This window comes from Sarcophilus harrisii, chromosome 1 (genome assembly GCF_902635505.1).
Source record: "Sarcophilus harrisii chromosome 1, mSarHar1.11, whole genome shotgun sequence".
NCBI classification, from domain to species: domain Eukaryota; kingdom Metazoa; phylum Chordata; class Mammalia; order Dasyuromorphia; family Dasyuridae; genus Sarcophilus; species Sarcophilus harrisii.
The window spans coordinates 660,417,738-660,439,131 of record NC_045426.1 but is presented as its reverse complement, the minus strand read 5'-3'; positions in this window follow the sequence as shown (position 1 = coordinate 660,439,131).

Genomic DNA, 21,394 nt, shown 5'->3' with positions numbered 1-21,394 from the left:
TTAAAATCATTGACAACTTGGCCCCAATTTACCTTTCTAGTCTTTATAAAATATTGCTCCTTTTCCTGTACTCTGGAAAAGAGTTAGCCTAACCTTCTTACAGTACTCCATTTTCCATCTCATATTGCTGTTTCTAACAACCTATTGTCAAACAACATTGTTTTCAAAGAGGACCAAGGGCATCATGAGGTGATGTTTTGATGGACATTGGATTTAAGTAAGGCAGAGTTGTGCAAAGTTGTCAGCCTTTCTCTGTCTGCCGGAATTATCAAAGTCCAAGACATTCATCAATGACCCAGGATGCAGTGGATGATCTTGGCGTTTTCTGTCTGACCAAGTGCTTAGTGCTCCATGGCACCTGCTCCAGCCTTCTTCGTGGCTATAGGAACAAATTATTCTCATCCACCCATTCCATTGGGAGAAGTCTTTCACTTTGGCATTGGCCATCACCCTATGGGTAGAAGGTATTCTTCCCTTCCCCTCTGTCTGTTTAAAAGAAACTAGGGATTCTAATTTCCTTTAAATCTCAGCTAAAGGATCACTTTTTAGATGAAACCATCCCTCATCCTCCCAGCTGTTAGTGCCCTTCTGACCAAAATCACCTTGTATCCATTTTACACATATGCTTGTCTTTCATTTTTGACTTTGTATCCCCAATCCCCAAAGCACAGTAGGTGCTTAATAAATGCTTCATTGCTTGATTGAGAAGTGGGGATCAGGGTACAAGCAAAGACAAAGATGGAGATGGCTAGGATGGTTTCCTGGAAGACCTGACACATGAAATGAATGAGATAATAAGGAAGAAGATTCCAGGACAGGAAGACAGGAGATGGAACGCCATGCATAAGGAATAGCAAGGAAACCAGTTTGGCTGGAACAAGATTGTGAAGAGTTTTAAAATTCAAGAAAAGGACTTTGTATTTTACCCTAAAGCAGCCGAGAAGTACAGGAGCTTCTAGAGCAGAGGAGATACATGTATGCTCTTTAGAAATAGCAATTTGCACAGTGCCTGGCACGTGGTGGGTGCATGACAAACCCTCATTGACTTGTACAGAAAATGGATTGGAGAGAGATGTCGAATAGTTAGGAAGCTGTTGTAACTGTTCAAGGTAGAGGTGAAGGGGGCCTGAATCTAAGGGTGGTTACCATGGATTGGAAAGAAGGGGACAAAGGTAAGAAATATCAGTGTAGAGGCAGCTAGATGGCACAGTGGATAGAGCACTGGGCCTGGAATCAAGGCCTTGACTTCAAATCTGACCTCACATGCTTAACACTCACTAGCTGTGTAACCCTAAGCAAGTAATTTAATTTCAATTGCCTCTGAAAATAAAACCAAAAAACCCCAAAATGAAATGTTAGTGGAAGTAAAATCAATAAAACTTGGCAACTGATTGCATGGAATGGCTGAAGAAGAGGGAAAAGTTGAAAGTGACTTTTAGTTGTAAAGCTGGGGAACTGGAAGGATGCTGGTACCTTCAACAAAAATAGAGAAATTGGAAAGAGGACAGATTTTTGGAGGAAAAGATAATGAATTCTATTTGGAACATGTTGAGTTTGAGATATACCTATGGTATAAGTCTCAGGATAGACACTGACTGGATATGTAGAACTGGGAGTCAAATGAGATTACTAATGAGATTACTAAAAAAGAAAGAAAAAGATCCAGACAAAACACTGAGATGTACCTATACTTTAAGTTGGTTTTGGAGGGGAGGGAAGAAATTGGGGTTCAATAATTTGCCCAGAATTACACAGCTAATAAATATCTGAGGCCAGATTTGAATTCAGGTCTTCCAGGGTCCAGGACTGCTGCTCTATCCACCTACCTGCCCCTGCCCCTGCCCCCTTTATACTCTTAAAAATTATTGAGGATCCTTCAAAATGCTTCTGATTATGTGAGCTATTTCTATGGATATTCACCCCATATTTGATTTTTTTTAATAGCCTTTTATTTACAGGATATATACATGGGTAACTTTACAGCATTAACAATTGCCAAACCTCTTGTTCCAATTTTTCACCTCTTACCCCCCCCCACCCCCTCCCCTAAATGGCAGGATGACCAGTAGATGTTAAATATATTAAAATATAACTTAGATACACAATAAGTATACATGACCAAAACGTTATTTTGCTGTACAAAAAGAATCAGACTCGAATTATTGTACAATTAGCTTGTGAAGGAAATAAAAAATGCAGGTGTGCATAAATATAGGGATTGGGAATTCAATGTAATGGTTTTTAGTCATCTCCCAGAGTTCTTTTTCTGGGTATGGCTAGTTCAGTTCATTACTGCTCCATTAGAAATGATTTGGTTGATCTTGTTGCTGAGGATGGCCTGATCCATCAGAACTGGTCATCATCTAGTATTGTTGTTGAAGTATATAATGATCTCCTGGTCCTGCTCATTTCACTCAGCATCAGTTCATTCACCCCATATTTGAAATTAAAATATCTTAATATTATTATGAAATTAGTTTTGACTTCAAGGCTGACTTGAGAGGGTCTCAGAGATCACCAGAGATTTGTGGACCACACTGAAAATCTATGACAGGAATCACATCCAGAGTGAGAATTATGGAGATTATATGGATTGAAGAAGCATAGTACTTTTACTTTTTATTTTGTTTACTCGTTTTTTTTGTTCTGATTTTTTTTCTTGTACAACATGACGAATATGGAAATATGTTTAAAAGGACTGTATATATTTAATCTATATCAGATTGCTTGCTGTCTTGGGGAGGGAGGAAATAAGGGAACAAGAGAAAAATTTAGAACACAAACTCTTACAAAAATGAGTTTTGAAAACTCTCTTTACATGTATTTGGAAAAGTAAAATACTATTCATAAAAAAAAAAAAAAAGAAATCTAACCCTGGTTACCTAAAAAAAAGTATAAAACAAAATAAAAAAATTTGAGGACTTTTGACTTTCATGTAGGCATTGGGCTCAGATAATAATCCAGCAAAGGAGACTAAGAACAATACAGCCAGGAAAGTTAAGAAAACTCTTAGCGAGCAATGTCCCAAAACCCTAGAGAGAAAAGAGAATCTAAGAGAAGAGGATGTCATCTACAAGCATGAAAGGCTGGAGAGAAGTTAAGGAGAATGAGGACTGAGAAAAGGCCACTGGATTTTGTGATTACTAGGTCTTTTATAACCTTGGAGAAAGCAGTTTCAGTTGAGAAATTAATTCTGTTTATATGAGGCTGAAAAGTGAGTGGGAGGCTCGAAAGTAGAGGCCGCTTTTTCTAGAAGTTTGTGAAAGGGAAAAGAGCTACCAGTTATTTAGCTTGTGGAAATGAGAGAACCAAGTGAAAAAAATTTTTTTAAAGAATGAAGTAGAGCTGGGCATGTTTATAGAAGAAAAAAACCAACAGATAAAGAAATAACAATTTAAGGGGAGAAAAGATGATCTATCATAGTAGAACAAGCTCTTGGAGATGGTAGGAGGCTTGGGTTCGATGTTAGCAAGAAGGATGACATTTTCCTCACAGATTGGAAATCAGAGCGAAAACCTGAGGTTAAGAGCTATAAGGGACTTTAGACATAATGTGATCCAATCTCTAGTTTTTAGAGGAAGAAATTGAGACTCAGAGGAATTATCCAAGATCTCATAAGATAAGATAATTGTAAAGTTAAGATTTGAACTCAAAACTAGTTCCAACTCCAGCACTCCTTTTCTTGTCCCCTAGTGCCTCCCATGAAGCCTATTTCCTATATTTGTTCTTGCTTCTCAAAATTTGCTTAGTATTCATTATGAAACCACTCCTGAAAAGCAGGTTGAATTTCCTGGATAATGGGTAATGGCTAATGTTTATAGCTCCTGTGTAGCAATCTTGCGTACTAAGGTTCCTACATTTAAAAGCTATGGGGATTCCTCTTAGTTTGGTGCCCAAGAACAAGTGGTCATCTTATCTTTACATGAATCCTTCCAGCTCCTGGGAACCCATTACTAGCTTTTGGGAAAGCCAATCTATTCCTTGGGACAGCATGGATCATGCACTAGAACTGGAGTCAGGAAGATTCATCTTTTTGCGTTCAAATCTGGCTTCAGACTACCTGTGTGACCCCAGGCAAGTCATTTAAGCCTATTTGCCTAAAATTTTTTCTCATTTGTAAAATGAGCTGGAGAAGGAAATGGCAAACCACTCCAGTATCTCTGCCAAGAAAATCCCAAATGGGATTTCAAAGAGTTAAACAAGACTGAAAAACAATTGAACAATCTGCCCTTGAGGAAAGACTTTGGAGGTCTTTCTAATTCTCATGTTCTATGATTTATTTACATCTAAAAATGAATGTGCTTCTAATGTATCTTTTTTCTCCAATATATAATTTCCTCTAATTGCTAATACTCCCTAAGCCTGAGAGAGAGAGAGTATAGGGATCTGACCATATTCCCAGTATTACAATTCTCTACCATACATCTTCCCTCCTTTTTCTTAGAGCTTTACAGGGCCTCTGTCAGTGCCCCAGGAATCCTACAGACAGCTCCATGGTAGATTGCTCCTACTTTGATGCCCCAAAACAAGTGGTTGTATCATCTCTACATAAATCCTTTCAGTGATTGGGAGCATGGTGGGAACAAGTTGGAGTTTGGGAGAACAGATTCCTCCATTTACTCAGGAAATCCTACAAAGAGAGTTTAAACATTTTATCATTATTCTATCTGCATAAAAAGACTGCTAATGGCTCCCACTTTTTCATTATGGTAATAATGAACTTTAGGTATATTATCTCATTATCTCATCAACATTTAGATGTATTATCTAAATGTTCTCAAAAGCTTTGGGAGGGAAAGAATTGAGGCAGAAGAAAGAGATATAAATTGGTGAGAGTCAATAGACACTGGTTCTACTTCCATTGTGACCACCAACCATTGAGATAACTTGGAAAGTCCCTACATGTAAAGGGAAGAGATTGGACCAGATTATTTTTAAGGCCTTTCTCAGCTCTAAAATTTCATGATCCTAAATATTATTTCCATTTTATAGATGAGACAACTGGGACCCTCAAGAAGTATAAAACAATTTGCCCATAGATTATATAACTAGTTAGTGGCAGAATTGGATTAAACCCAGATCTCTAAACTCCCTTTGTGATATTACCCTTTCCACTCACTCCTGGTGGAATCACCCACTGAGAACATTTTCCAGGAATGAGCTCAGCCTTTTATAGCCCATCCTCCTCTCTGTTTATCAGAGATTAACTATCTCTCTCTCTCTCTCTCTCCCTCTCTCTCCCTGTTCATAGCTGATCTAGGACAAACAAGGTCTCTCTCCTTTGCAAAAGGGAGAGTTATATTTGTCTTCAGCTGTTTCTGTTCACTGGCTGCAGATGGCAGGGAGGATGCATCGAGGTAATGCTTGAACACACCAAACTTGCAATCTAAGCTCTGTTTCACCCAAGTTCAAGAATGTGCTTGTGCTAAGCCCACCCAGGGGTTTCGTAATTCAGCTCTTTAAGGATGGTCCCCAGAGCACACTCTCACAGGTGCCTCTGATAACATTAGAGATCTCTTTACATATTCTCATTTTTAGCTCATTCGGCATATTCTATTTTAACACATGGGTGTTCACGGAGCTGCCTATCACCAGGAAACATTTCATAACACGAAAATTATTTTCTCATTTGGTTCTGTTAGAAATAATCATAAGGTAGCAGAGCAGAAAGGGGCGGGAAGATTATAGAATGTCAGAACTAGAGGGAAACTTAGAACATGAGACAAATAATGTATGAAGCAGAAAGGGATCTTAAAATACAGAATATCAGAGATGGAAAGATCTTTAGAACAGAGTACATAGAATGTTATATAGCTAGAAGGGTCCTTGAAACACAGAACATAGAATGTACAAACTGGATGGAATCTTAGTATAATACATAAAACATCTGAGCATGAGTGGACTTGAGAGTGTAGAATGCCCAATTTGGAAGGGCCCTAAAAATATAGAATATAGAACATAGAACATAAGCATTGAGAGGAAAGACATCAAGCATTTATTAAGCACTTACTGTGTAGCAGGTATTATGCTAGGTGCTTTATAAATATTATCTAATTTGACCTTCGACAATTCTGGGAGATAGGTGCTATTATTGCCCTTTTTTCCTGACAAAGAAACAGGCAGACAGAGATAAGTAATTTGCGTAGGGTCATCCAACTAGTAAATATCTGAGGCTGGATTTGAACTTAGGTTTTCCTGAGTCTAGGCCCAACAATATATCCATTGAACCTTTAATAAAATTGCTAGCTCTAATAATATGGAATATAAAATGATGTAGCTCAAGAGGAACTTAGAACATAGAACATCAACTGAAGATGGAAGGGACCTTAGAGTGTGTTTAGTCCAAAGCCATCATCTTACAAAAAAGAAAACTGAGTCCCAGAACATGGAAGCAATTTATCAAAGGTCACATGACAAGTTATGGGCCAATCCTAAACCAGAACCCAGATTCTTTTGCCACTAAATCTAGGGCTCCTTCTACTGCCCCACAGCTGCCTCTAATCTGGAAACACTTCTTTATTTTTCTTTCATTTCCGTTTTTCACTTTTACTGGCTCCAGATGAAGAGTTCCTATGAATTAATAAAATGAAACCTGCCTGCTTTTGTGCCCCCTCTCTCTTTACTGGCACACTTACTGTCACGTTTCCCCTCTGCCTTTATAGCATTGAAACATGGGCCCTGGGTGTGGTCTTTAAGGTCTGCTGGGATAGAAGGATTTCAGTTTGTCTGAATAAGCTTAGGAATGGATACTACCAAACAGGGACCACTCATTCAAGTAGAATGGGGGAAGCAATGACGCAGAGGGAAATAAGCACTGAACTTGGCACCAGAGCCTCTGGGTTTGAATCCCAATTCTGATTCATGTGTGACCGTGGGCAAAACAATTTAAATAATAATAGCTAGCATTTTACAAAAATCTCATTTAATCTTCACAATAACCTTGGGAGGTAGATGCAATTACTATCCCCATTTCATAGTCAAGGAAACTGAGGCAGAAAGAAGTCAAATGACTTGCCCAAGGTCACAGATTTAGTATATACCTGAGGTCAGATTTGAACTCAGATTTTTCTGACTTCACTGTGCCTACTAGATGTTTAATGGCTTATGTCTCAGTTTCCTCATCTGTAAAGTGAGAAGACTGGACTAGATGTTCTCTAAGATTCCTTCCTCTGTAATAAAGAGATTACAAACCTACAAGTGGATCAAATAAAAATCTGTATAAAGTTTTTGCAAGCTTTAATCTCTTTATTAAATTATTTATGAAATGTTCACTGGTTTTCCAAGTTAGGTGATACAGTAGAACAAGTCCTTGACTGGAATCAGAAGATTTGGATTCAAATCACTAGCATTCAGATGGCCATAATGTTCCCAAAGCCCTTGTTATACATTATTTCCTAGGAATCCCAGTTCTGAAGCTTGCTACTTGTTCTCTGAGACTCCTGGGGCCTCAGTTTCCATCTCTATAAAATGAGGAAAGTGGCCCAGATGTTTGCTGGTGTCCCTTCTAGCTTTAGATTTACAGTCCTAAATTACTCCCACCCCCTAAATCAGGGGTTCTTAACCTTCTGTGGAAGAAACTGTCTGGTGAAGCCTAGGGACCCTCGTCTAAAAATCTGTGTTTAAATGCATAAAATAAACTACATAGGATTACAAAGAAAACTAACTTTATTGAAATTAACGATGTCATTTTTCTATCCAAGTGCATGACCGGCCCAAAATCTAAGCACCTCCCTCCCCCCAGGTTAATATTTACACCCTCCCTCCCACCCCTTAGCCGTACGGAGGAACCATCACGCCGGACTGAGTATTCATAGGGCAGTAAAAGGCTGCGGCCCCAGGACCCGGCTGAGTTTTCCACATGAGCTTGTTTTCCTGTGTCCAAGAGACACTGTGTGCTTGGAGGAGCTTATATAGCAGCTCCCAAAATATCTGCCCGCTGATAGGCCGAGCAGCCGTGGTCCTGCTTCTGGCCCGGGCCAATGACAATCCCTCAGTTCCTGTGCTGCTGCTCCAAGATGTTTCCTGTTGATAGCATGGGCCACATCGTTGCTCTGAACTCCCAGGGTTATCACTGACCCCTGTAACCCCTGCCAGAGCTTCGCCATCGGAAAGTTCGCAGCACCCTCAGGTCCACGTGCCTCTCCATGCCAGAGCTGGTGAAACAACTCAAGCAGGGAAAAAAAAATAAACTCCGGGCTGTCTGCCCCCCTGCTTGCTACGGCTGGCTGTCAAGCTGCCCGGGGAGGAAGAGGGCTGCTGAACTGGAGAAACAGAACTCTAGAATGTGACCTCACAGCTCGGGAGTCAGAGAGGGAGAAGAAGAGAACCCAGTGTATCAGGGCGGGTAGCATGATAGTGGTGGTACCTTAGGACACAGAGCACAGGCTATCAGGGCTGATGGAGTAATGGTGGTGGTACCTTAGGACACAGAGCACAGGCTATCAGAGCTGGTAGCGTGATAGTGGTGGTACCTTAGGACACAGAGCACAGGCTATCAGGGCTGTGGAGTAATGGTGGTGGTACCTTAGGACACAGAGCACAGGCTATCAGGGCTGATGGAGTAATGGTGGTGGTACCTTAGGACACAGAGCACAGGCTATCAGGGCTGATGGAGTAATGGTGGACCTTTAGACAAGAGCACAGGCTATCAGAGCTGGTAGCGTGATAGTGGTGGTACCTTAGGACACAGAGCACAGGCTATCAGGGCTGGTGGAGTAATGGTGGTGGTACCTTAGGACACAGAGCACAGGCTATCAGGGCTGATGGAGTAATGGTGGTGGTACCTTAGGACACAGAGCACAGGCTTCAGGGCTGATGGAGTAATGGTGGTGGTACCTTAGGACACAGAGCACAGGCTTTCAGGGCTGATGGAGTAATGGTGGTGGTACCTTAGGACACAGAGCACAGGCTATCAGGGCTGTGGAGTAATGGTGGTGGTACCTTAGGACACAGAGCACAGGCTTTCAGGGCTGATGGAGTAATGGTGGTGGTACCTTAGGACACAGAGCACAGGCTATCAGGGCTGTGGAGTAATGGTGGTGGTACCTTAGGACACAGAGCACAGGCTATCAGGGCTGATGGAGTAATGGTGGTGGTACCTTAGGACACAGAGCACAGGCTTTCAGGGCTGATGGAGTAATGGTGGTGGTACCTTAGGACACAGAGCACAGGCTATCAGAGCTGTGGAGTAATGGTGGTGGTACCTTAGGACACAGAGCACAGGCTATCAGAGCTGGTAGCGTGATAGTGGTGGTACCTTAGGACACAGAGCACAGGCTATCAGGGCTGTGGAGTAATGGTGGTGGTACCTTAGGACACAGAGCACAGGCTTTCAGGGCTGATGGAGTAATGGTGGTGGTACCTTAGGACACAGAGCACAGGCTATCAGAGCTGGTAGCGTGATAGTGGTGGAACCTTAGGACACAGAGCACAGGCTTTCAGGGCTGATGGAGTAATGGTGGTGGTACCTTAGGACACAGAGCACAGGCTATCAGAGCTGGTAGCGTGATAGTGGTGGAACCTTAGGACACAGAGCACAGGCTATCAGGGCTGATGGAGTAATGGTGGTGGTACCTTAGGACACAGAGCACAGGCTTTCAGGGCTGATGGAGTAATGGTGGTGGTACCTTAGGACACAGAGCACAGGCTATCAGGGCTGATGGAGTAATGGTGGTGGTACCTTAGGACACAGAGCACAGGCTTTCAGGGCTGATGGAGTAATGGTGGTGGCACCTAGGACACAGAGCCAGGCCAAGGCTGTGGAGCAATGTGGTACCTAGGACACAGAGCACAGTAGGGCTGATGGAGAATGGTGGTGGTTTGGACACAGAGCACAGGCTTTCAGGGCTGTGGGGGGTGGTGGACCTTAGACAAAAGAGCACAGGCTTTCAGGCTGTGGAGTAATTGGTGGTACCTTTAGGAACAGAGCACAGGCTTTCAGACTGGTAAGTATGTGGTGGAAAACAGAGCACAGGCATCAGGGCGGGAGAATGGTGGGGAAATTTTAGGGCCAGAGCACAGGCTTTCGGGCTGATGGAGAATGGTGGTGGTACCTTAGGACACAGACAGGCCAGGGCTGTGGAGTATGGTGGACCTTAGGACACAGGCGGCTTCGGGTGGAGTAAGTGGTGGAACCTTGGACACAGAGCACAGGCTTGGCTGTGGAGTAATGGTGGTGGTACCTTAGGAACAGAGACAGGCCATCAGGGCTGTGGAGTAATTGGTGGTATTAGCCAGAGCACAGGCTTTCGGCTGTGGAGTAATGGTGGTGGTACCAGGACACAGAGCACAGGCATGAGCTGGAGGGAAGTGGTGGACCTTAGGACACAGAGCACAGGTCAGGGCTGTGGAGAAATGGGGTGGACCTTAGGAACAGAGCACAGGGCCATCAGAGCTGTGGAGAAGGGGGTTCCCTTTTTAACAGGACCAGGCCACGATTAGGTGAAGTGGGGACCTTTAACAAGAAGCAACCACCCTTTAAAGATGGAAACCCCAACCAACACAGGTTTCAACTGGTAAAAAGGGATATTTTCCCCAATTTTCCCAACACACCATCAGGGCGTGGAGAATGGTGGGGTCCCACAGACACACCAGGGCTGATAAAATGGTTTTACCTTTAGGACGACACACTAATCAAGCTTAAAGTGGTAAAGTGGTGGAACCCAGGACACAACCAGCTACAGGGCTGATGGAGAATGGTGGTGGTACCTTAGGACACAGAGCACAAAGCGGGGGCTGGGGTAATGGTGGTGGACCTTTTGGGACACAGAGCCAGGCTTCATTTGTGGAGTAATGGTGGTGGTACCTAGGGACATAAAGGTACTTGGGAGCTGGTAGCGGATAGGGTGGAACCTTTAGGACAAGAGCACAGGCTTAGGGCAAAATGGGGTGGTATTTTGGACAAGACAGGCTTTTGGGGCTGGTAATGGGTGGTGGAAACCTTAGGGACAAGAGCACAGGCTTTGGGCTGTGGAGTAATGGTGGTGGTATTAGACAAGAGACAGGCCAGGGCTGGGAGGGAAATGGGTGGTGGAATTAGACACAGAGCACAGGCCATGGGAGTAATGGTGGTGGTTTTTAGGACCCGAGCACAGGCCGGGCTGTGGAAAGGTGGGAATTTAGGGACACAGAGCAAGGCTTGATGGGGATGTGGTTTAGGACACAGAGCACAGGCAGGGTGATGAGAAGGTGGTGGACCTTAGGGACACAGAGCAAGGCATGGGCTGGTGAAAGTGGTGGTGGACCTTAGGGACCAACAAACTCCCCTTCGGGCCCGGGAAAAAATTGGTATTAGGGACCAACACACCTTTCAAACTTATAAATTGCCTTTAACAACACACTTTCAGACTACTAATGGTAACCAAACCAAACACACCCAAACTTATAATGGAAAACCCCAACACAACAAAAATCAACCCTTACCCAAAAAAAATGAAACCCCAAAAACCCACAAAACAAACAGGCCAAACCAGCTATAAATGGTAAAAAAAAACCACCCCAAATTTAGGAAAATTTGGGAAAAACCCCCCTAAGGACAACCAAAGGCCACACAAACCCAAAAATTTTAAACCCAAAACCAACACGTATCCGGGACAATGGTGGAAAAACCAAAAAACACCAGGCCTGGACCAACCAGGGCCCCAAAATAAAATACCCGTGCCACCCAGGGAAAAAACACAAAACTTGTAAACAAAGGGGTTTAAACCCTAGGAAACCCAAAACCCTTTCAAAAATGTGAACCAACCAACACAGGCCATCCCTATAAAGGTGGGGACCAACACAAAACACACTTCCCCTGGTAAATTTAAACCCAACACAACACAGGCCATCAATTAAAGAAGGGTGAACCAGGGACACAACAACCCCAGGAAAGGTGGTGGAAAGAACAACCAAACAATTAAAAAATTGGGTGGAAACCCCAACCAAACACACACCAAACTAAAAAAATGAAAAACCCAAACCAACCAAACTTTTGTGGAGAAAGGGGAAACCAACACAAGCCAGGCTTTCAGGGCGAGGACAATTTGGGAAATTAGGACACAAAACACAAAGGCCCTATAAAAATTGGTGCCTTTAGGACACAACACAAACTTAGGGCCGATAGAATTTACCAGGGACCAACACATTCACTGAAGAAGGTGGTACCAGGGAACAACACATTCACGTACAATGGTGGGGCACCAACAAAACCCAAGGGCTAAATGGTTAAAACCAACACAAGACAGGCACCCGGGGCACAAATTTGGAAATTAGGGACACAACAATTTCCAAAAGGGAGAAGGGGGAAACCACCAAAGAAAAAAAAAATAATGGAATTAAAAATAGAAATTAGACAAATTCCAAAAACAAATATGTATACCCCAAGAAGGCACAATTTCAAACAATGTAGGATTATTGAAACAGGGAAACCGGGATTTTAAAAAAGGGAAACCAAGAATTTTCTTACCCACACCATTCTCTACAATTTAAATCAAAACCAAATATACCTTAAAAAAACCACCCAGGGTAACCCAATAATTTTTAACTGAATTCCCCTCCCCTTTACCAAATCAAACCACTCCAGGCCTAAACAAAAAAAATCCCCTGCCTTCAGGGAAACACCAGAAAAACTTCCTAACAATTCAAAAAAAATCAAAAACCTTAACTTAAAAACTCGGGGCAAGAAAGACCTATCAAACACCTGAGTTAAAGGGATACAAAAATTTAAGAATAAAGCCTGAAAGGAAAATGAAAGTTGTAAGTCAAAAACAAAAAACCAAAATAGGGCAAAGGATAATCGAAAGATATGTTGGAGCAAATGGTTGGGTTTAATGGATAAAGCAGTTTGCATTTTATTCCAGAGGCAATGGGGAACCACTTCTTGAGCAATAGAGTGACATGGTCAGACCTGTGTTTTAGGAATATCATCTTAAAGGCCTCATTTCCAAAATATATAGAGAATTGAATCTAATTTATGAAACGCCATTTCCAATTGATAAACAAAGGATATGAAAGCTTTAGATGAAAAATTGAAACCTTTCCTATGAAAAGATGCCCAATCATTTTAATCAGAAACGCAAATTGGCAACCTGAGATACCACTATAACCTGTGACTTAGAATGACAGGGAAAGATAATCGGAATTTGAGGGGATGGGAAAACAGGGACACTGATACATTTTGGTGGAATTGTGAATAATCCAGCCATTCTGGGAGAATGATTTGGAACTAGCCCCAAAAGTTATAAACTGATACCTTTGATCCAAGTGTTACTATCTTTTATATGCCAAAAGATACAAAAAGGAAAGGGACCTGTATGTGCAGAATGTTTTGGCAGCCCTGTTTGTAGGCTAGAAGTGAAACTAGGGATCCCCCAATTGAGAATAGCTGAATAAATTGTTATATGAATATTATGGAATATTATTTTTTGTAAGAAATGACCAAAACAGGTTGATTTCCCCAGAAAGGCCTGGAGAGACTTTTGAACTGATGCTGAGGAAATAGAACCAAGATCATTATATACTCAACAAAATATATGATGATCAATTTATGACCTATCCTCAGCAATAAGAAAGATTAGTTCCAATGGGAATTGGCCCAGGAACCATTAAACCCTTAAAGAACTCTGGGAGATGACTAAGAACCATTACATAGAATTCCCAATCCCTCTATTTTTGTCTGCCTGCATTTTTTATTTCCTTCACAGGCTAATTGCACACTATTTCAAAGTCCGACTCTTTGTACAGCAAAATAACTGTATGGATTTGTATACATATATTGTATTTAACTTATACTTTAACATATTTAACATGTATTGGTCAACCTGCCATCTGGAGGAAGGGGTGGGAAAAAGGGGGGGAAAAGTTGGAACAGAAGGTTTTGCAGTTGTCAATGCTAAAAAAAATTGCCCATACACATATCTTGTAAATAAAAAGCTATAATAAATTTTAAAAAAAGGAATATCATCTTGACAGCTGTGTGGAAGTTGAACTGAACTGAGGATGGAGGAGAGTTAAAGCAGAGAAGCCAAGTGGAAGGCTGTTGTCATAATTCAGGTCTAAATCAGGGTAGAAGCTGAGTGGAGGCAAAAGAATAGTTGAGAGAGATATTATGGAAGTAGAAACAACATGGCTTGGTCACTGGCTGGATATGTGGGGAAAGGAAGATTGAAGAGTTGAGAATGAAAAATTCCTGGGTGAGAACCTAGGGCAGTAGAAAGATGGTGGTATCTCAACAGAAATATAAATATTTTAAGAAGAGAGTATTGGAGGTGAAGATAATAAGGTCTGTTTTGGATGTATTAAGTTGGAAATGCCTAAATTGACATCCAGTTTGAAATGACCCTGAAACAGTTGGTGATAAGAGGCTCAGGAAAAAGTTCAGGGCTGGTTACATAGAATGTTAGTGGTGGAAGCAAGTATAAATGATCCTCATTCTCAGGCTCATTTTGCAGCAAGGAAACTGAGGTCCAAAGAGGGGAAGTCACATAGGGAGTCTGGCAACTCTGGGACTAGAAATCAGCTCCATTCAGTGCTCCAAGATGAGACTTACTTCCCCTATGGCAGAAGCAGCCTGCTGCACCTGCTGCTCTATATCATAGTTAGTGTCATTCCTCACTGGGAATCCAGATTCACTTCAAAGCCCTTTAGTGGGAGGTGAAAGGGTTGAACTTCACCTTGGCACCATTAATACTCTGTCTTGCCAAATGCAACTCTGGGCCTGCTGATCTCTTTGTCTGAGGGGAAAGGCTCCCTCTTCCCATGTGATGTCACAATTGTGTTTTTGCCTCCTAGAAATCAGGCCTGGGGAAGGCCAGGAACCAGAGAGTTCCCTAGATCTGTTCCAGAGGACATTTATATAGCATAAGGTTCCATAGAATACCTACATCTGAAACCAGACTGATTGGTTTGGAGGATGCCAGAAGAGGATTGAGCTCCCTATCTATCTTGAGGTTTGGGAGAGAGGGGACCCCAGAATATTCACCAATTTTATGCTGTTCACTAAGGAACTTATCTTATGCTAGGCTTCAGTGATCAATGCTAAACAATCCTGAGAGACTCTGAATTTTCAAATTTTGGAAAAGGGAAATTGCATTTGTTCTAATCTAGTTCTCACATCTTTTTAGTCCCTACCAAGGAGAATTATTGAATCTCAAAGTTGGGCATATAATCTACTCTCTTAGGGTGAAGGTAAGATCTACTTTCTAGGGTACCCTTACATATTTCCTTCTCCTTTCAACTCTTATCCCCATATGTGGTCACCCAATCAGATATAGGTATTCTATGAAACCTTATGCTATACAAATGTCCCAGGCTTTAAGAGATGAATTCTCTCTTATGTGTCATCTCTATCGATTAGAATGTGAGTTCCCTGAAATAAGGGACTGGATAGTTTTTTATATCTATATTTCAATTCCTTGGCATATTGTACATACTCAATAAATATTTGTTGACTTGACTAGTATACCAAAAGCCTATCCTTTATAACATAAGTATGTAAAATATAAAATCTAATAACAAAGGAAAAATGAAAAATGTTAGATGGAATGCGGAAAAGTAGAAACACTAATGTACTGTTGGTGGAATTATGAACTAGTTCAACCATTCTGGAGAACAATTTGCAACCATGACCAAAAGGCCATTAAACTGCACACTCTTTAACCCAGCAATATCACTACTAGGTTTATATCCCCAAAGAGATCAAACACAAAAAGAAAGGAACCTATATGTACAAAAACATTTGTAGTATTATTTTTGGTGGCAAAGGATTGAAATTTGAGGGATGACCATCAATTAGTGAATGGCTAAATAAGTTCTGTTATATCATAGTGATAGAATGCTATTATATTATAAGAAATGATGAGGGGGATGGTTTCAGAAAAAACTTGGAAGACCTGTGTCAATTGATGCAGAGTGAAGTGAGCAGAATCAAGAGATCATTATAGACAGTTATAGTGATATTGTTATGATCTTCAACTCTGAACGATTTAGCTAATCTGATCAATATATGATTCATGACAATTTCAAGGAACTCATGATGAAAAATGCTATTCATCTCCAAAGAGAGAGTTGATGAACACTTGAGTGCAAATTAAAGTTTAATTTTTTCACTTTATTTGTCCTGCTTTTTTTCTTCTGCAATATGACTAATATGGAAATGATTGCATGATTTCATATGTACAATTGATATCATATTGATTGTCTTTTTAAAGGGGAGGGGCTGAAGGAAAAGAATTTGGAATTCAATTTTTTTTCTTTTTCTACAATAACAGCTTTTTACTTTTCAAAATATATACAAGGATAGTTTTCAACATTCATCCTTGCAAAACCTCGTGTTCCAAATTTTTCTCTCTTCCCACTTTCCTCCTCTCCTAAACAGTAATCCAATATAAGTTAAACATGGTCAGTTCTTCTAAACATATTTTTACTTTTATCATGATGCACAGAAAAATCAGATTAAAAAGGAAAACAAGCAAAAAAGAAAAAACCAAGCAAGCAGACAACAATAAAAGGTGAAAATAATCATAGTGTGATTCACATTCAGTCCCTATAGTTCTCTCTGTGGGTGCAGATGGCTCTCTCCATCACAAGACTATTGAAATTGGTCTGAATCACCTCATTATTGAAATATAACAATTGATCATCACATAATCTTGTTGTTGCTATTATTACAATGTTCTCTTGGTTCTCCTCACTTCACTTAGTATCAGTTCATGTAAGTCTCTTCAGACCTTTCTGAAATCATCTTGTTGATCATTTCTTACAGAATAATAATAATATACCATAACTTAAGTCATTCCTGCACTGATGGACATTCACTCAGTTTCTAATTCCTTGCCACTACAAAAAGGATTACTACAAGCAATTTTGCACATGTTGGGTCTTTTCCCCTTTTTAAATGATCTCTTTGGGATACAGATTAAGTAAAGACACTGCTGGTTCAAAGGGTATGCACAATTTTATAGCCTTTTGGACATAGTGGAACTCAAAATTTAAAAAAAGTTTAAAAAGTTAAATAAATTTTTAGAAAAGAATACATAATGTGAGATTTAGAAAGAACTTAAAAAGTCATCTAGTTCAATAGATAAGGACACTGAGGCCCAGGGATGGGGAGGTACTTTTAAATGCCATTTCTTCCATGAAGCTTTTCCTGTCAACCTGGTCTGACAGTGATTCCTCCTTGCTCTGCACTTTAGAACATTTTATGTCTCTCTTACCTTATAATACATTGCTTTTGTCAAAAATATATATGTACTATTTAACATGTATAGGACTGCTTGCCATGTGGGGGAGGGAGTGGAGGGAGAGAGGGGAAAAGTCGGAACAGAAGTGAGTGCAAGGGATAATGTTGTAAAAAATTACCCAGGCATGGGTTCTGTCAATAAAAAGTTATAATTATATATATATATATATATATATATATATATATATATATATATATATATACATGCTTCCATGATAGGTGTAAGCTCTGAGAAGGCTATTTTCCTCTGTCTCTCTAACAGAAAGAAAGCCTAGCCCTCTGCACTGATTGGGCTTTGGTGAATGCTTGTTGAAGTTCTGGACTAAACTGAAATGAACTAGTTAAAAGGATAGGTGCAGTTTTCAAAAACAGAAATGTAAGAAAATTTGGAACTCAATTTTTTTAAATGAATGTTAAAATTGTCTTTGAATATGACTGGAGAAAAATAAAATATTATTAAAAAGAAAAAAGAAGATATGTTAACCATCAACAAGTATATGGAAAAATCACTAATAATAAGAGGAATGGAAATTTAAATAACTGAGGGTTTTTTCTCACAACCTTTAAATTGGCAAAGATGATGAATCATATTTTCAATTTTGGAGGAGTTGTGGGAAGACAAATACAGTAATACATTGTTGGTGAAGCTATAAATTTTGGAAAAAACAAGTTGGAATTGAGAGAAACATCTCTAATTCATTTATGTCCTTTGATGAAACAATCACACTACTTGGCGTAGACCTCAAAGAAGTCAAAGAAAAAAAAATGAAATTCATAGCTGCACCTTGTGTGGTAGCAGAACTAAGTGGGTGCCCATTGATTAGGAAATGGTTGAACAAATAATTCTATATAAATGTGATGAGATATTATTGTTATACAAGAAACCATCAATGCAAGAAATTCAGAGAAACGGGAAGATTGGTATGAGACAATGCTGAGTAATGTAAGCAGGACTAGGAAAGCCATATACAAAATATCAATAGTAAAGTAAACAGAAAAACTGATAGGTGACAGAAATCAGATTAATGGTAATGAACAACCTTTATCCCAGAGAACAAATGTTGGAAATTTGTGTCCCTCTTCTTGCTAGACAGGGGGAAAGGGGTCAAGAGAGTCAAGTATTGCAAACAACATGTGCAGTAGGATGTTGGTTAGTTTTGCTTCACTGTTTTAATAAGGGAGAACAGAGAGAGGGGAACAAGCATTTTTAAAAATATGTGCTATGCGGCATCTAGAAAGAGAGTTTGGTTTTCTGGACGGAGTTTACTGTCTGCCAAACTCTGAATGAAATCAGCAGTTAGAATTTGGGGGGTGGGGAGATGTGTTCTTTTTTAAAATAGAAAAATCCTTTAGTTTAAGGGTTTATTTTGAAAGATTGGCTTTATTATACATTGTTGTTACTGAAAGGGCAAGCTTGTCAGATCCTGGAAAATGTTCCCAGAGGAATTTCAATTTCCACTCATTTCCAAGAGAAACAGGTTACACCTGGTAATACCCATAAGGCATCTGGGCAGCAGGCTCTGTGCCACATGTATCAGCCTTGTGGAGCACAAACAGCAGTATGGCTGAAGTGAAAGTGAGAGAGATCAGAAAACAGTTTCCACATTCCCTGGCTCAGGAAGGGAGGGAAGCAAACTCCTTGAACTTCAGCCAGGGTCTTCACTCCCTGAATGTATCAGGCTTTAGCCAGAGATCTGACTTAAGTGAGAAATGAAGGGATGTGATCTACTGGGCCCCAAACTTGAAAAACCTTGGTATTTGGGGATTTGTAGAGTGGGAATGGATGAGCACCCATTGGTCTGAGGCATTTGCTTTTAGGAAGGTCACTGACAATTACTGTGTCCAGAGATGGGGGACAAGGATGGAGAGAGGATCCCAAATCGTGCCATCTGTAGAGTAGCCTTCTCTCTGTTCCTCAGAGAAAAGAAAAAGAGAACTTGGAATTTATGGACTATTGAAGACTTCAGAATGCTGTTAAAGGTGGGGATGATCACTGTCTTCATATGTTGAAAGGGTTGCCGCCATGACTCCTGGAGACAGAGTTAGGAGCACTGGGGGGAAGTTTATATAGTGAGGCTATAGACTTATTTTCCCAACTCATACATTTGCTAGCTCAGCCCCTGATCAGGGCTCTAGAGGTATCCTGAAGGGCAATGGAATTCTTCTAATGCTGTTGACTTGAATTTCCATTCTGATATGTTTTCTTAATATCAAATACCAGTGTCAATATAGCTCCAATATTATTTAATCAGTTGATTTCTCTTTGGTGTCAGTGATAAAGAAGTAACATCATGAAATATTTACTGAGAGCCTATAGTAAAATTAGAAATTCCAAAATATCCCTTTTCATCAGTGAAGCACGCTTTCCTCTCTACTGGCTTGGTTCCTGGGGGGAAGAGGCTCAAATTGCGAACTGTTGTTACCAAAATTTCCGCCCCTCCATCACTGAGTGCAGCATCACCAATAGGTGAGTTGCTCTCTTTCTTGTAGAAGGTGATGTCTCTGCTGCCAGGTGGAACCGTTGCCCGACTGGTTCAATCACGTCACCCCTCAGGGCAATCTCTTTTCTAAAATTGGTTCCTGGACTAGAACTCTTCTGTGGTCCTTCTGAACTCTGAAAACCCATAAAGTCATAGCCTAGCCATTTTCTATATTCATTTTTTATATTCATTCACCTAAGACCAAGAGAAAATGAAACAAAACAGAAACAGAAAGCTAAGCCACATAGCTGCTTGGACAGGACAAGAGACCCGAAGATTTCTCCTCCACCCTGGGGGCTCACAATCATTTTTGCCTTGCTGGCCATCAGGGAAAAGAGATGAATCTCCTACCCTTTGAGCCTTTTGTATGCTTTCTTGGCTTTTCATCATTACCCAATAAGTGGATAAGAAATAGCCATTGGTTTGGTCACATATACTTATTTTGTATTTAATTTATACTTTAATGTATTTAACATGTATTGGTCATCCTGCCATCTAGGGGAGGGAGGGAGGAAGGAGGGGAAAAATTGGAACAAAAGGTTTGGCAATTGTCAATGCTGTAAAATTACCCATGCATATAACTTGTAAATAAAAAGCTATTAAAAATAATAGTAATAAAAAGAAATAGCTATTGATGCCTGCACAGGGTTGGGACACAAGCCCAGAAACAGGATTCCCCAATGTGGGTTGGTACCAGGCTGGGCAGATTGCACATCCTTGGATTGGCCCATTTATATTGGTTCACACACATTTATAAGATATATGTTTTGCCTATCTAGATTATGTGTCGATTTACATGTGTTTGTCTAAATATGTCTTGCAAGGAGGTATGAATAGATAATCTCTGGAATATCACCCACTCCTCATCAAGAGAAATGAATTCTTGCCTGGAAGGGAGAAAGAAAATTGGGAAACAAAGCTGGTCTGTTTTATTCTCTTTGGAGAGGAAATACTGAACTACATCTATCTGTACCCCCCAAATTTTGCTCATCTAGTGGAAATAATTTTTAGATTCAAGTTGCTTCTCTTTCCTGATTGCCATCCCTTAACAGGAAAGGAGTATCCGAATTTAATGTTGAAGTCTTGACTCCTTCATACCAAATGCTAGCTATATTGAGTATTAAACAAATCCATTTATCCAACATGATAGCCAACAGAAATCAGAAATTATGGAGATAAGACTATATTAGAACATAAAAAGGGGAATGAGTTCTCACTGGGAGTAAGATATTTCATCGAGAAATGGACAAACAGAGATAGAGACAGACAGATATAGAGATAGAAACAGACAGAAAGACAGACACAGGCAAAAAGACAGAGACAGAGAGAAACACTGAAGTACCACCTCACACCCATCAGATTGATTAACATGAAAGAAAATGACAGGTGCTGTAAAGAATGTGGAAAAATAGGGATATTAAAAAAGAAAAATGAAAAAAAAGAAAAATAGGAATGCTAATGTATTCTTGGGGTTATGAACTTGTGTAAGCATTCTGGATAAAAATTTGGAACTATGCCCAAAGGGCTATAAAACAGCATATACTTTGATCTGGCAATACCACTACTATGTTTATACACACAAAAAGATTAAAGAAGAAAAGGCCTATATGTAAAAAATATCTATAGCAGCTCTTTTTGTGGTGGACCAAAAATTTGGAAACTGTAAAGGGATGTCCATCAATTGGGGAATGGCTGA